Source organism: Pinus tabuliformis, chromosome X, assembly GCF_031772625.1.
Source record: "Pinus tabuliformis cultivar Carrire ecotype Pingquan chromosome X, CPIR1, whole genome shotgun sequence".
Taxonomy (NCBI): Eukaryota; Viridiplantae; Streptophyta; class Pinopsida; order Pinales; family Pinaceae; genus Pinus; species Pinus tabuliformis.
In genome coordinates, this window is record NC_142308.1 from 984,764,002 (window position 1) to 984,779,715 (window position 15,714).

Genomic DNA, 15,714 nt, shown 5'->3' on the forward strand with positions numbered 1-15,714 from the left:
CAAGGGGATTGTTCAAAGGCTACGTTGATCTTTGGAGTCGCCAGCTCCGGTTCATTGTCCAGTTGGTTAATGTCTAAGGCTTGAAAGTTTGCTTCTGTCATTAGTTTGGCCAAACCTTGCCCTTTTATCAGTTTTGTAGGTTTTATTTCAATATCAAATTCCAATATGTTGGCAATCCATTTTCCTCTTCTGCCCTCTAAGTTCTCTTCAGCAAGTATGTCTTTCACAATGGGACTTGGTACATAAGCTATAACATGGGAGTATAGGATGTAAATCCTAAAGTCTTTGATGGCTTTGACCAAAGCATAAGCTTGCTTCTCCATGATTTGATATTTCAGAGGTGCATCTCTAAGAGCTCTACTAAAGAAAGCAATGGGTTTCTCATTTCCTTGGTCATCTTTCTGTAATAAGACAGCAGCAATGGTATGCTGGGAGGCAAAAGAGAAAATGATGAATTCTCTATCAAATTGAGGATTTGTTAAGACTGGAGCTTGGGTAAGGGCATACCTTCAAAAGCTTGATTTGCTTCTACCGTCCATTTCACTTTTGAATCCTTTTTTAGCATGTTATTTAGCAATCTGCTCAATTCTGCCAAATTTGGGATAAATCTCCTTAGGAAGTTGATCTTCCCCAGGAATGCTTGTAATTCTTTGATGTTTCTAGGGTGGGGCATTTGTAAGATAGCCTCTATCCTATCTGGGTCAATTCTAATGCCATCCTTTGAAATGATGTGACCTAACAGCTTACCTTCTTCTAAACCAAACAGGGATTTCTTGGGATTTAAAAAAATTCCATATTTCCTACAAGTTATGAATATTTGCCTTAGATGTTTCAAATGTTCTTGGCCAGACTTTGAGAAAGGTGTGAGATCATCTAAATAAATGACAAGGAAGTCATGAATCTCTTTAGCAAAAGCAATATCCATTGGTCTTTGAAATGTAGCCCCTGCATTCTTCAATCCAAAAGGCATTTTTACATATTTGAAGGTTCCCCATGGGGTTGTAAATGTTGTTTTGTCCTGATCATCAGGGTGAACTAGGATCTGGTTGAAACCTGAGAATCCATCAAGTAAAGAAATTCTTGAGGCCCCCACTACTCTTTGCAAGATGTGATCCATCTTGGGTAAGGGGTAATTATCTTTCAAGGACACTTGATTCAAGTTCCTTAGATCAACACAAAGCCTTATTTCACCAGTTTTATTTCTTGTAGGAACCAAATTTGAAACCCAATCAGAAAATCTGATTGGTGCTATGATGCCAGCCTTAAACATTTTTTGTACCTCTTGCTCCATTGCTGGGAGAAGCATAGGATTGATTCTCCTCAATTTTTGCTTAAAGGGTTTTTGATTTGGCTTGAGAGGGATAGTGTGTTGAATAACAGAGGTGTCATAGGATTTTAAATCCTCATAACTCCATGCAAAGACATCTTGGAATTCTTTAAAGAGGTCAATGTATTTAGGCTTCTGACCAGGTGGTAAAGATGCAGACAATTTAATTATCTTGGGTTTTTCTACAGTTCCAATGTTACACTCTTCTATGGTAGTATTGAGGGGCTGCAATTTCGGTTTTCTAGGGACATCATTTGAGTCAAAAATGTCCTCTAATGGGGCTAGGCCTGTTGGAAGAAAATTGTCTTTCCATTGTATAACTTCATCTTCAGCACCAGCTATTTCCTCAGAATGTAATAGTTCAAGTTCTTGTATTTTCTCCTGGTCAAAGTTTGTTGGACAAAGCATTTGATTTGCTGCTTTGAGTGAGGTATTTGTTTGGTGTTGTTCACCTAGTATTTGTGAATCACTTGCAGCCTCAGTATCAATGTTTAGTCCTGAAAATTCTTGCTGCAAAGTTAAGAATTGATTTATATGGGTATCATCCTCAAACAATTGCGAGTCCTTGACATTGTTTGGGACAGAAGGTCTGCATTTTACCTCGGCTATAAAGCAATGCTGGGGTTCAAAAGGAAGTTTACAAGTGCTTGCAAATGTAGCCAAACTATGAGATGCAGGTTATGGGTTCTGGGAATTTTGGCAATTTGAAATTCAGTGAAGGACTTTAGTAGTTCAGCAGCAGCAGATCTATAAGATCTCAGTCTTTTGTCATTGGTGACAAAATTACCCTTTACCTGTTGGATAACTAGGTCTGAGTCTCCTAAGATTGAAACTTTTATGGCTTGTAAGGATTTTACTAGCTTGAGGCCTAGTAAAAGAGCTTCATATTCTGCCATATTGTTGGTGCACCTGAAGTTTAACCTATAGGCTCAGCCTTCTGCATGAATCTTTTGTTTATTATGTATCCAAACCCCTGCTCCTGCCCCTAATTTGTTGACCGACCCATTGAATTCAAGAAACCAGAGGACTTCTTGGTTAAGGGAAGAATTGTCAACTGTTATGGGAGTTAGCATCAACAACTTGGGATCTTGGCTTACATTTGGTTTTCCTTCTTGAACAGTTTTGTTAATTGATTTCTCAGTCATTATTTCTTGAACAACAGTTTCTTCATTTATATGCTGATCTTGTTTGAGTGTCTGGTTTTCTTCATCATTTGTGGGACCTGTATTATCATTGAAGAGAATATAGGAGTCTATGTCAGAATGGACAGCATATATGGGAAAGTTTTGAGGTTTTTCTTCACTGCTGACCATGTATTTCATAAGTGATTCTCTATATAACCTCTTGGGTTGACCAAAGACTGAGATGGTGGCATATGACATGTCTAATTGTAGGGAACCTTGGAGTTTAGCCCCCCATGATCTTGATAAGAGCATCCCATATTTGGGTGGGATATCAGCAACTACAACATCCATTAGAATTGTTTTATTTGGGTATTGAACAAGGGAGACACATAAGTCTTTTATTAAGCCTAAGCACTTAACTTGGCTGGAGTCAAATGAGAATAGGTCCTTATATGGTCTTGTAATATCTAGATTCAATCTCTCCATGACTGATTTAGGCATCAGGTTGTGAGAGGCACCTGAGTCAAACATTGCATTGTGTAGTATCTTATCATGAACATGCAGGCTGACATAGAAAGCTAAGATCCCTGTAACTGCTGTCTTTCCATCAACCTCTGGACCGAAAAGCAATTCTGGGGTGTCATCCAACACATTGACATTATCTTTATTACGAGTAAGTTGTAGGGACTTCTTGATTTGTTGTTTATAAATGTCATGCTTGGCTAGTTCTGAAAGAGGAATAGCTACCTTCAATTTGCCAATTTCAGCTTCTAAGTCAAAGGGTCTTTCAGATTGGATCTTGGTGTTGTGGGTGACAGCCTTTTCCTTGTTCACTAGGTTTTCTTCTTGATTCTTATCTTGATCTTGAGGCTTGTCCTTCTTACTCATCTCTTAAGGAGTGTTACTTGGATTGGGCTGCAAGGGTGATGTAGCCATAGGCTGTTGTTTTGAAGGCAATGGTTCAGTGACTTCTTGAACGGTTACTTCATTTGTAATTGAATCAGTTGTGTCATTTGGTTCTGTGACTATGGCTCTTTTGGGCTGTTGGCTATCCTTTGTTTTTTCAGGCTGTGTTACATTTATAGTTCTACTTCTTAGCTTTTATTGCTTATGAACATCATAAATAGCCGTGTCATAGCCTTGTTTAAAGTCAAATGACTCACCTGACCTGGTTTGGAATTGCTGAATGTCATCATCTTTATGATCCTCTTGACTCAAAAAAACTCGCTGCTCATCATTCAGGCCCATCAGGTTGATGTGGGTGTCATCTGTTTGCTCATTCAAAGTGGATGCCTCAGTATAGTTTTCCTGGAACGGAGGTCTTATGTCTGGATCAGAACCGGCCTTGCCAACGTTTGGGTTTTGATTTCTCCTAAAATTGGGATTTCTGATAGGGTTATTTTGTGGTGCTTCCCATGATGACTTTCTCTCAACTGATTCTACTCTATCACCCAATCTCTTCATACCAGTGAGTATTGCATCCAGTTTTTGATCAAAGGCTGAGGGTTCTTCTTTGAAGGTGGTTCTCTTTTCCAATCTTGCCCTGTTTCTTTTGGCAATCAGGTTAGCCTCTACTGTGACAGCAACCTTTTGGGCATCTTCAAGGGTTTCAGGGGCTCTTTCCTTCAACTGATATGCCATATGAGGGTCAAAACCATCAGGAAATTTGTACAAGGCTAAATCAGGAGGAGGTCTTAAATTCTGTGGTATTGTGTTATATACATTGTTGAATCTTGCACAATACTCCAAAATGGTCTCTTGAGGACCTCGTTTGATTGTATCATATTCACCAAGTATGTGCAGGGGATCTTTCTTTTTCTCCCATCTGATAGTAAAGGCTTGATAAAGCTCATCAGGAGTTGTGATGGTATTTACAGCCAGTGATCTAAACCAAGTTCTTACATCCCCTGTCAGGCTCTGAACAAAGATTCTCATTCTCACACTGTCATCATCTATTTCATAGTTCTCAAAATAGTCTTGCATCCTTTTGGCATGCTGAATTGCTGTGAAAGGGCCAGTGGAGTCAAAATATGAGATCTTGGATTGGTAGTCCTGAGGTAGAGCTGCAGCATTAGCAGGCAACTGTAGGGGTGCATATCTATTAGCCATATTTGTAGGATTTATAGGATTGACAGGGATAACTGGGATAACATGAACGACTAGTACAACAGGGGTAATGGGAACGGTAGAAACTAGAGTGTTGGTCAAGGGAATATGTGCAGTGGATGGAGGTGTGAAAGGAGGGCTTTGAGATGTGGATGGTGAACTGGGGGAATCAGGGGTAGACCGAAATAGAACCTTGATTGGAGTTGGAACAGGGTTTGGGTAAGCTGTCTCAGGACTCAAATCAACAAGAGTTTCCTGTCCTTGCTGCTTCCTAATGATTTTAGGGATTGTATTAGGATTTTCAAAAACAGTTGGTGGATTGGGGTCAGGATTTGACTTTGTATATCGCAGATTCTTCTTGGGAGCCAGCTTCTGAACTTGTTTTTTTGAGTATGTTTTTGGAATATTTTTGTGTCTACAAGGGCCAGACAAGATTTTGAAATGGCTGTGTATATCTTAAAGCTAGCATGAAGATTGACTGAAGCAGCTTTAAGAAATATACAGAAATTAGAAAATCCTGAGGAGGTCCCCAGCGGAGTCGCCAATTATGTTAGCACTCAGGTTGTTCCCTTTGACTCCCAAGGGAATACGGCCGAGGTCACCACTAACCAATCTTTGGGTCACAGGTTCTAGCCTACCTATGACCAGAGAGGGCTCTCTCTTTATGTTTAGCTTTGTTTGTGTAGAATTTTTAGGCTAGCTATGATGCTCAAGGTTTGTTTTTGGACTTGGTTGGATGATGATTTCAGTCAAGATATATATGTGCTCACTAGAATGTTCTAGGCCATTGGGCATGGAGTCAGTGGTCCTTTAGTTGTTTGGTGTGCTGTGTTGATACAGTAGTGATGCTGCAGAGCTGGATAAGTGTCTGAGAAACAACGCTTTGAAATTGTGATTAGGTGTGATGTATCCAGTTTATGAAAGGCAATTAAGAATCTTCCAATAAACTGATATGCAGAAAAAGTGGGAATATTACTTAGAATCAGTGAAGAATTTCTAGATAACATTCATATTTATAGAATTAATGAAAAAACATGAGCAATTAAGAATTCATGTCCATAGTTAATTCTGAAGAAAACATTTAGAGCAATAAAAGATTGAGCACAAGGTGTAACCAAACATATCCTGCACTATCCCTTTTCTCTATTGCTAGATTAGTGAAACATGAGCATGATTTAATAACATAAGAAGACAAACAGAGATTGAGGAAAACTTATTATTCCATCAGACAGCACAAGAATTCTGTAACAGCACGCATGTCATCAGCAAGACATCAAATTTTCAGGAAATCACTGAGTTGGTCCAGCCCTTTGCATTAGATAATCTGAAAGTATACAATACATTTGCCTCAGAGTGAAAATCACCAACCCCTAACGCGTTGCTAAGGGGGGTATATATACAAAATTTACATGAGAAAAAATATCAAGGAAATGACTTAATGGCTCATTAATGTTATGCCAACTCTTGGAGCTTTGTAGCTGAGAAAGTTAATGCTGTAATAACTCATCAGTGCTTTAGCTGTCCAAAATAGTCAGAAACTGTTGACTTGGTGGCTGTTGGAGTCGGCTGAGGGTACGCTGTCCAAAATTTGCGTATTTTCTTATCCTTTGGGCTAGCTGTCGTTGTCCATGTGCTGAGTCACCTTTCAGCTGCCTTAAATGCTAACTTTATTTTGCTGTTTGTCTTCTAGTGAATTGGAGCTGGCAATGACCGAGCAACTGAGGCTATTGTGGCAGAATTTGAAGCATTGCCTGCCACCAATCCTCCTTCGGCAACTGATGTCTTCGAATTTTTACTAAAGTTTCATCGGCCTCTGTATATCTGTAAAAATTTGGAGGAATTTCAAAAAGGTGCTTTACCTCATTTTCAATAAAAAAATAGGCCTTCAAGTTTATTGTATAGGCTCTGTCCTGTTGGAGGCCCTGTTTCCTCAGAAGTACCGCCAGATGCAGTGATTTGATTTTCAATATAAGTTGCCATTCTGTTGGTATATTGCTCTCTGGAGATCTGTCTTCCTGCACCGCTTAGTAGGCTAGGCAGTCCTTTTGCTTGCAGTGCTGCACAACTGATCATGAATCTTGTTAGCTATGAACTTGGCAAAGTTATATTTGTGGGCAGGGGGTTGGCCTGGGCTGTAAGCAGCTAACAATACCAGCATTGTTTCATCCACATGCTCACATGCTAACAATAGTCTGCCTACCTCAGTAAAATAGACATCCAAGTAGGGAGGTGGCCCTGTGGGCTGGAATTCAGGCCTCATAAATGTCTTGGTGATTTTCTGAATATCCTCACTGGTCATCTTGGCACCAGTGTCCAGCAGATAATTCATGGAAAAAGGGAACAGCAGCTCAGTTTGATCAAAGTTGAGCATCTTATTGATGGATTCAGGACTAATGTGAAAGAGGATGCTCCCAGATGGAGACTTAACAGCTCTGTGCTGTACATCATAATTTTCAGCACATAGGCAGATAACCTCTGGAAAAATGTTGACAGAGGGGAGACAGTAGTATGGCAGGTTTGACTCCCATATCCCATATGTATCCTGGCCATTCAGGTAGTCATCTCTTAATTTCTTGAAGGTCTGCAAAAAGTCCCTGTTACCCACAAAGTCTTGAATGAGGTAGTCCCTGTCAGCAAGAGGCAAGGACTCCAGGTCTTTATTTGGTGCATTTATAGGAGCAACACTGAGGGCTGTGGGTGCAGGAGCAGCCATTATGTAGTCTGAATTTGAACAAGGTGAGTGTAGTGGTTTGCGAGGTTCCTCAAAGCTTAAGTGATAGGCTTACTGTAGATAATGCTTGAAATTTTCTTCAAAGTGGAATAAGCAGGCTTGGAAGACTTGTCTCTGCTGTTTTTTGGTAAATTCACAGGGATTGTGAATTGATGAGGATGATTGCAGAGGGTGTGCGGGCTTCAATTTGGTGACATGCAGACTTGGGCCTCCACTCGGCAAAAGGGAACAATGCCGGGCAACTCGGGGCTAAATTTGTAATTTTCAAGCCGTGAATTATCGTTTGAATATCAAATTCATGGAGCTGGGGCAATGTGGGTTGATTTAATTGCAAATTAAGTAGTGGACAGTGTGCAATTTAGGATTTGACCGATGCTTATTGGAGAATTCGCATAGAAATGGCATGCATAGGGCGAAACAAGGAACTTGCGGTGAATACCTGAAAAAATAGCACTGAACGTCTTCGGGCCGAGCAGGGGGAGCTCACTGTAGCTAGATTGACAAGTTATGGCAGCTGCAACTTTGAATTTGATGGCTCAGAGGCAATTTCGCGGTGAACAGGTTACCAGTGGCTGCGTCCTTTTCGCATGAAAATGACGATAAACGGCTAGTTTGGGCGTTTTTAACGACAAATTTGGACAAAAATGGTCATTGGCGCTTTTTTCGCCAGTGACGTCAGCATGACGTCATGGCGGGCCCGAGGTACGGAGGGTGACATGGACGCTGAGCTGGAGGCCAGCTTGGCTGGACGTGGTGGCAGGGCTATGTGGAGGGCCACGGGGCGCGGGGGCGCGGGGAGTGGCATTACGTCATGGTGACATGGGGCCGACGCGACAGTGGGGGGGCGGTATCGGGGAGGGTGGTAAGCGGTCTCCCCGCACCACCTTTGGGCAAAGGCGGTATCGGGGAGGGGGGCTCCGAACAACCCCGCCGATCGCCACATGTCCTGGGTATGGCCCCCAATACCGCCATCTCCCCGGAGGTTAAAGGGCGACGGGTCGGGATCTGAGATTGACCGCCCACCGTTGGATCGGGGGTGGCGGACGATCAACGGTTGGCGGGCACTGTTGATCAAAGGCGCAGTTTCGGGTTGGGTCCCGCCCAACTATTAAAATATTCAATTTAATATTTGTGGTGCGGGACTATAGGTTTTGGGGTTTTTGTGGGTTTTTTCGGGGTATGAGTTAATCTGTGGGGGGAAAAAGAATTAAAAGTGGGTTTAAGCAGAGGGAAAGAGGTTTTTTGATGAAATTCTTTAAGAAAAGAGGGGAGATGATGGATTAGGGGGAGGTTATTACTCTAACCAGAGGTTAGAGTAATCCCATGACAGGGTTGACCATAGTCCCTGGTGGACTAATGTCTCCCTTAACAAATTTATTTAGCTATAGTGCTAACAAGGGGGGGATATTTATACATGTTTAGGGGTTTATACACCATGGTGTTATAATAGTAGGGGGAAGGGAAACATAAGGGATTTAGTGTAGATATAGTCAATAGTTAGTACTGGGGGGAATGAGAATGGGAAATGGTGTTTACTAAGCTTTTTGGGAATCAAACTTAGTCAGGGAGTAGATCAAAATGAAAAGAATTTTTACACAAGAAATGTGGCTTCTTTTCAAAGAAAGGAGTCATTTATGACATCAAATTTGTATAAATGAAGAGCACAAGGAGGACTGGTCAGGCAGATCCTGCAGTCCTCATGGGAGGTTAGTAAGAAACTTTGAAGGGAATGAGGGAAGTTAGTGATGACTTTAGCACTTTGCCACTTAGGCCACTGCTCTTGCCTTTCCTGCTGATGGCCACTTTGACTTACTCCAAGTGATGTCCTTGGATTTAGCTTTCTGCAACCTTCCACTGCCTACCCTGCCTATTTCCTAGCATTTTTTGTTACTTTAAGGAGGGTGCACTTGGACTTGCGAACCCTTAGGTGCCTTTTCTTTTCCTTTGGCTTTTCTTTTGATTTTCTATCTAAGGCTATCCTTATTGCTTCCAAGGCCCCAGATTAAACAGTTGGGAACCATCTTTCTTTACCTAACTACTTTGTCTGCCAAGATTGAACTATTTGGACAGACTTCTTTCTCTAATCTATAACAAAAATTGAAACATGGCCTGACCTAGCTTAGGCTGTTGGATCACCCATTGGGAAATAGGGCAGCATCAACCAAATGTAAATGTGTGTCTTCCATCAAAATATGAGATCTTTGCATCCCCAAAGTAGATCATATTGGCACTTCCCATGCCAATCATGAAAAATGAAACCTATTTGTATAGGTAGCTAACAGTTTATAAACAAAATTCTTTGCATAAAGCTTTGTTTTGATGGAAAAATCATTATGTGTTACTTTATTTTTTTCTTAATGAATTCATGTTTCATGCTCATTAAGACCTTTTGCTTCTTCTAAAAACTACACTACACTGAAAAACCCTAAGATCCATCACAAAAGTAATGCTACCTTGCTCCTCTTTATGTTTTTTGTTGTAACCCTTTGATCCTCTGCCCTAGCTACCTCGTTTTTCTCCCTTATCGAGCAACAAAACCCTAAATTTTCCAAAACCCACCTGAGCCTAGCTATCTAGCCTAAAATCCTTTACATTCCAGTCATCTCTTTGTTGTGATTCCATAGAGAGATCCCTCTATGGTTTCATAGGGCTAGCTACCAAACTAAAAGCTTGGTCTGTGATAACCTCTATCGATCTCCTCATCAGCCCGGGACATTGTGGAGGATAACAAAGGGCATGAAAACTAGGGAGTTCCAAGGTGTTCTAGTGAATGTAATATTACCAAGTCGTGGAAACATTTAATGCTAGTTGTAAGGTCATGACTGCCAAGGTGTGTTAGGGAATGCTAGGGCATGCTAACATGTGCCAGATAGTACAAAGACATGTCAAACAAGATAAGATGTGCCAAGTGCTAAGGCATTCCAAGATGTACAAGGGTGTGACAATGCAAGCCAGGGACTGTCAAAGGAAAAAATGGAGGAACAAATTAAACTACAAGAAAATGAGCACATAATAGGGTTAATAAGTCATCAATTTACCTTTTCCATGAGGGGCATGCTAGAAAAACCAACACTAGGTGCCAATGGGTGCCAAGTGCCAAGTGTCAATGCATTCTAAGTGCCAAATCTTCCTCCGTTTCTTCTCATCTAGTTTCCAGTAATTGATCTCAAATAGCTTTAATATTAAACCATACCAAATCATATCAAGCCATCTCAACGCATGCCAAACATGTTAATACTTGCCAAGTGCGAACACGTGCCAAGTGCCAATGTGTGTCAGGGAGTGTGATACATGCTATGAAGTGGAAGAGCATATCGAAGAGTGCTAAGGTGTGCTAGAGAGTGCCAATGCATGCTGAGGAGAGTTAGGCAGTACTAGGAAAACATAAGGGAGCACTAGGTCAAAATGGATGGAAGTGAATGAATAGAAGGGTGTGTTAGGGAGTGTTAATGAGTGCTAGTTTTCATGCCAAGGAGGGAGTGACAATGTATGCTAAGCATCGGTAAGGTATGTCAGGGAATATCAGGGAGTGTCAAGAAGTGCTAGAGTGTGCTAAGTATTTTTGGGGTGTGCTAGCATGTACCAAATAGTGCCAAGGCATTCCAAGAGCTATGACATACTAGGATGTGCATGGTGCCATAGTATGCCAATATGAGGCAAGGATTTTCAAGGAAACAAAAGGAATAACCAAGATAAAATGCAAGGAAATGAACATGTAATAGGGTTAATAAGTTAGGACTTTATCTTTTTCAAAATTGGCATGCTAAGCACACTAATAATATGTTCCAATACATGCCAAGTGTCAATGTGTGCCAAGTGCTAATGTTTTTGAATGCAATATTATGCCAAGGTGTTTCATGGCATGCTAACACATGATAGAGGAGTGCTATGCTATGCTAGGGCATGCCAACATGTGCTTGGGCGTCCTACTCATGGAAAGGTGTTGTAGGTACAAAGATGTTCCAAGACATGCGAGCTGCCAAGGAATGTTAGTGTACTATTCTAAAGCATGTTAAGGTATGCCATGAGTGTTGAGGAGGGCTAGGTCTCTCTCATTAATAGAATTGATAGAGCTTGATTATGTATTAAATAATATAGTTCCTACACACACTAGTGGAACTTTATTTAAAGGAAATTTTCTAGATAATAAACCTAATAGAGATAAATCATGTGTTGACTCATAGGAAAACTATATTCTTATGACTTGAGGGAAATTATACACACTAATTAATTCTTAACAAATTGACTGACTATTATAACCACTATGACCTTGGAAACATAATAAAAAGGACTCCACAACAATGGTCTTAAATTGTTATCTTTTGGCAAAAAATATAGTAAGAAGCACATAACTTCATCAAAAATCATTGGAATGATCAATGATGACGAACATTTTTTGACCATCACCAAAAGTAACCACAAAGAGCATTGGTGAGGTTCAATAAAATATCGCCGCTAGAAGTGTCACCAAAAAGATAATTAGTGATGGGACTCTAACGATCCTCACCAAAAGTGTCACCAAAGAGAAAATTAGCGACGGGCCTTTAACGACCCTCACCAAAAGTGTCAGTGAAAATTGATTTGGTGACAAACCTTAAAGGACCATCACTATATACAGTTACAACAATGATTTTTTAAAGACCATCACCATATGAGACATTGGTGATGGATGTTAAGGGTCCCTCATAGGAATGAAGCATCATAAAAAACTCATTGGAATGATCAATGATGACGAACATTTATTGACCGTCACCAAAAGTAACCAAAAATATCATTGATGATGGTCAATAAAATATCGTCACTAGAAGTGTCACCAAAGAGAGAATTAGTGATGGGAATTTAATGACCCTCACCAAAAGTGTCACCAAAGAGAGAATTAGTGATGGGTCTTTAATGATCCTCACCAAAAGTGTCATTGAAAATGGCTTTGGTGACAAACCGTAAAGGACCATAACTATATACACTTACAACAATGTTTTTTTAAAGACCGTCACCATATGTCACATTGGTGATGGACCCTAAAGGTTCATCACAGGCATGACCATCGCCAATGACCTTTTTTCTTGTAGTGTTATCATTCATTGTTTGCGTTGGTTCCAAAAAGGAGAGGTAACATTTTCAGTTGCTTTAGACGAGCAGCATGTAGGATTAGGATGTTCCCAATGAGATTTGAGCATTTGTCCAATACTCCCTGTCAATTTTGGATTTTCATTGTGGGTTATTGCTTGAATTTTTATCCGGTTTGACATTTGATTGACAACAAAATGCCTTACTTTTATAAATGATTTGTATGTTAATTTTTAATATTATTTAAGAAATTTGTCTTCAGTAGCCACACTTAAAACAATGGATTTCACACTACCAAGTTTAAGGTTTGGTTTATGTAATTGGTTAAAATTTCCCAATATTTATATCATATCTCATGTGTCAGGTTTGGGTTATTTATTTGGTAAAAATTTCCCAAGATTTATATCATATCTTAGCCTTTTGAAATGCATGCCTTCATTCCATTCAAATGTAACACATCCCAACAAGGATGAGCCCTATTAAGCTCACCAACTCTGTTACTATGCTTCATGAATCATAATTCAAATGGACTTTGAATTTGATTCCTTTCCTTAACTAAACAATATTAAGAAAACTCCTCCCAGTCAAGCTCAACCCCAAGTCATACTCAAAATTTTGACATGTGAATAACATTGCCTTGGTAGCAAGTTTGGCAGCCAAGTACTTGCAAGTCAGCCAAGACTATCCGTTTTTAAAAAAATTTGATCATATCCTTAAACTATTAGCACTTGGGTTCCCTCATTAAAGAGAATATCATTCTATGATCTTGATAATTGGTCTATCAAAGCACTAATGGGGCGAAATATGAGTTAAGGAGTAGAGAAATCAATTTTCCTACACATTTACTAGAATATTTTGAACTTTTGGGGGCTCATCACGTGACACTACCATCACCACACCAGCATTTTTTAGTAAATTGCCACTACAAGAGGCATCCACTGATTCACGTTCCTCAACCCATGACCATAAATATGATTCTTCCTAAACATTTTCCCTAGATTATGATAAGCATATATAGTCCTAATCATCATCAAGTATGGATTTTCTTTCTTCACTAGTGCTCCACCTTCCTCATTCCAATTATAAATAAGCATATGTTTCTCTTGCATGCTTCCCTCTCATTGCAAAGTTATACCCATACCTAACATCCTCGTCTTGATCTTGGTTTTTTATGCTTCTCTTCCACTTCTAAGCTAAGAAATTGGAAAACCATTACCTCCCTACCATCCCAAATAGATAAACCATTTTTCCTACACTATCTTTCAAGCTCCACAAGAGGAATACTAAACAATTCTCGAGTTGTTGCTCCCTCTCTAATCGCTAGAGCAGAATATTGATTTGGATAAGATCCGTCTGTTATGTACGTAAGATTGGCTTCACAACTATCAATGTCCTTCAATGGTGGGGCATATCCACATATTGAATGAAAAGGAGGGACACCTAAATTTCCAAACCGAAGAAGGGTAGCTCTTAGTCCATTCACATAAGCATCTAAAAAGTGGAACAAATCCGACCAAACCTGGAGAAATTTCATCACTCTCTCTTGCAAGGAAACCATAATATAAATGTGAAAAAATTCACAAAATGATCGACGTAATCATTACACTAATTCTGATATTTTTTTTATGAGTAAAAATTACCAGTCACCTTGCTAATTGATGACCAATAAGGCGCTTCATATTCATACATGATTCTCTTCATCATTACTATCCTCAACATGTTATATTATTTAGCTTGAGATTTTTTGAATTGGCAGGCGTGTTTTCCCACATTTCTATTTTTATATCCCACACAATTGGAATCCTGCTACATTTGGCCTCCTTTGCTTCCCTAGGTTACATGTGTTAAAGAGGGTACAAAACACTAATGATATGTTCTTTTTCCATAAGTTCTTCTCATTTTTTCCATGGATTCTGTGGAAACTTTATTCATGCCAATTATGTGGCAAGAAACAATGTTCGATTATTCATTTTTATCATCTCTTGTTTATAAGTTAGCGTGCTTCTATTATACTAGTTCATTACGGATATGTCATGCAAAGATCAAGTTGAGTGGGTTTTACATTTGATTTCCATTGTAGTCAACAACTAAATATATATGTTTCCTGTTAGGTTGGACGATGGGTTGACACACCTTGATTTCCACTAGTGCTCTCTTTTTCATATACTATCACAAGTGCACAAATACAAACTCACTTTTTTTTACGTGGATAAGTAAATGATGACAGCTTTGTATTTTGTAGTGACAAGGATAACTATGTATTGGAGCTATACCTTGAGCCTTTGAATTCATCCTTTCCTTACCCAACACGACCATCTCCTATTGGTAAGGGAGTTCAATTTATGAACCAACATTTGTCTTCGATACTATTTCATGATAAAGAGATCACGCAACCATTGTTGGCTTTCCTTGAAGCACACAAATGCCAAATCCATGTCATTTTTATTTCCTTGGTTAGTATATTGAATCATTGTGTTTGATAGTTAATTCATTATTATTCTATGCCAACAAATCTCTATCAAACAGTAGAGAAGGATGACCTGGCTATTTTAGAGATATATAATATGAATTTATTAAATATTCACAGGGTTATTTCGATTCTCATCTTTCTGTTTCACGTCTTTAGAGAAAACTATATATTCAAATACCAACTCAACTCAAACCAAACTAGAATAGAGAATCCTAGTTATGAAGATGTTTCTCTCTCCATACCTTGTAATTACATTTTTTTTTTTAATTATACTTCAATTTCACAAATAATAATGACGATTTATATATTTCTTTTAGCACCAAATTGACATCACGGTAATCATATGACTATCCCATTAAATATGACGTAAAGATGATTCAAAGAATATCTCCTTTAGCTTGAGCACATGGAAAAGTAATTTCTGAGGTGTGAGGTTCTATTAGAGGCACTGTTTGTTTGTTTGTTTTGGTTAGAAAATGGGTTTCTCTTACTTTTAAGTGACTTTCAATTTATCATATCTAGCATGTTGAGAAATGTGAAAGAATAATGTGTGAGATTTATCTTGCAGAAATTGATGCAGAAAGAAAGGATATAGAGTTTAACCAAGCTACAATCTGCTTTGGTAATGGCAGAGGGACATCCTAAAAAATTACCTAAGAATACACCATATACATAGTTTGAACATAAGTAGTATATGGATTTTTCTTTTGTAGATATGTTCTTTTTCTTATCAAACATATCACAACAATACAAATATTGATACTAGAGGACCTCATTGAGGTCAATTTTTATGATTTCCTACTTGATTGACACATTCTCATGATAGGAAGGCCTTAAATACGAATTAATATGTTCCCAAAACAAATTATATTCAAAGTTTATACATATA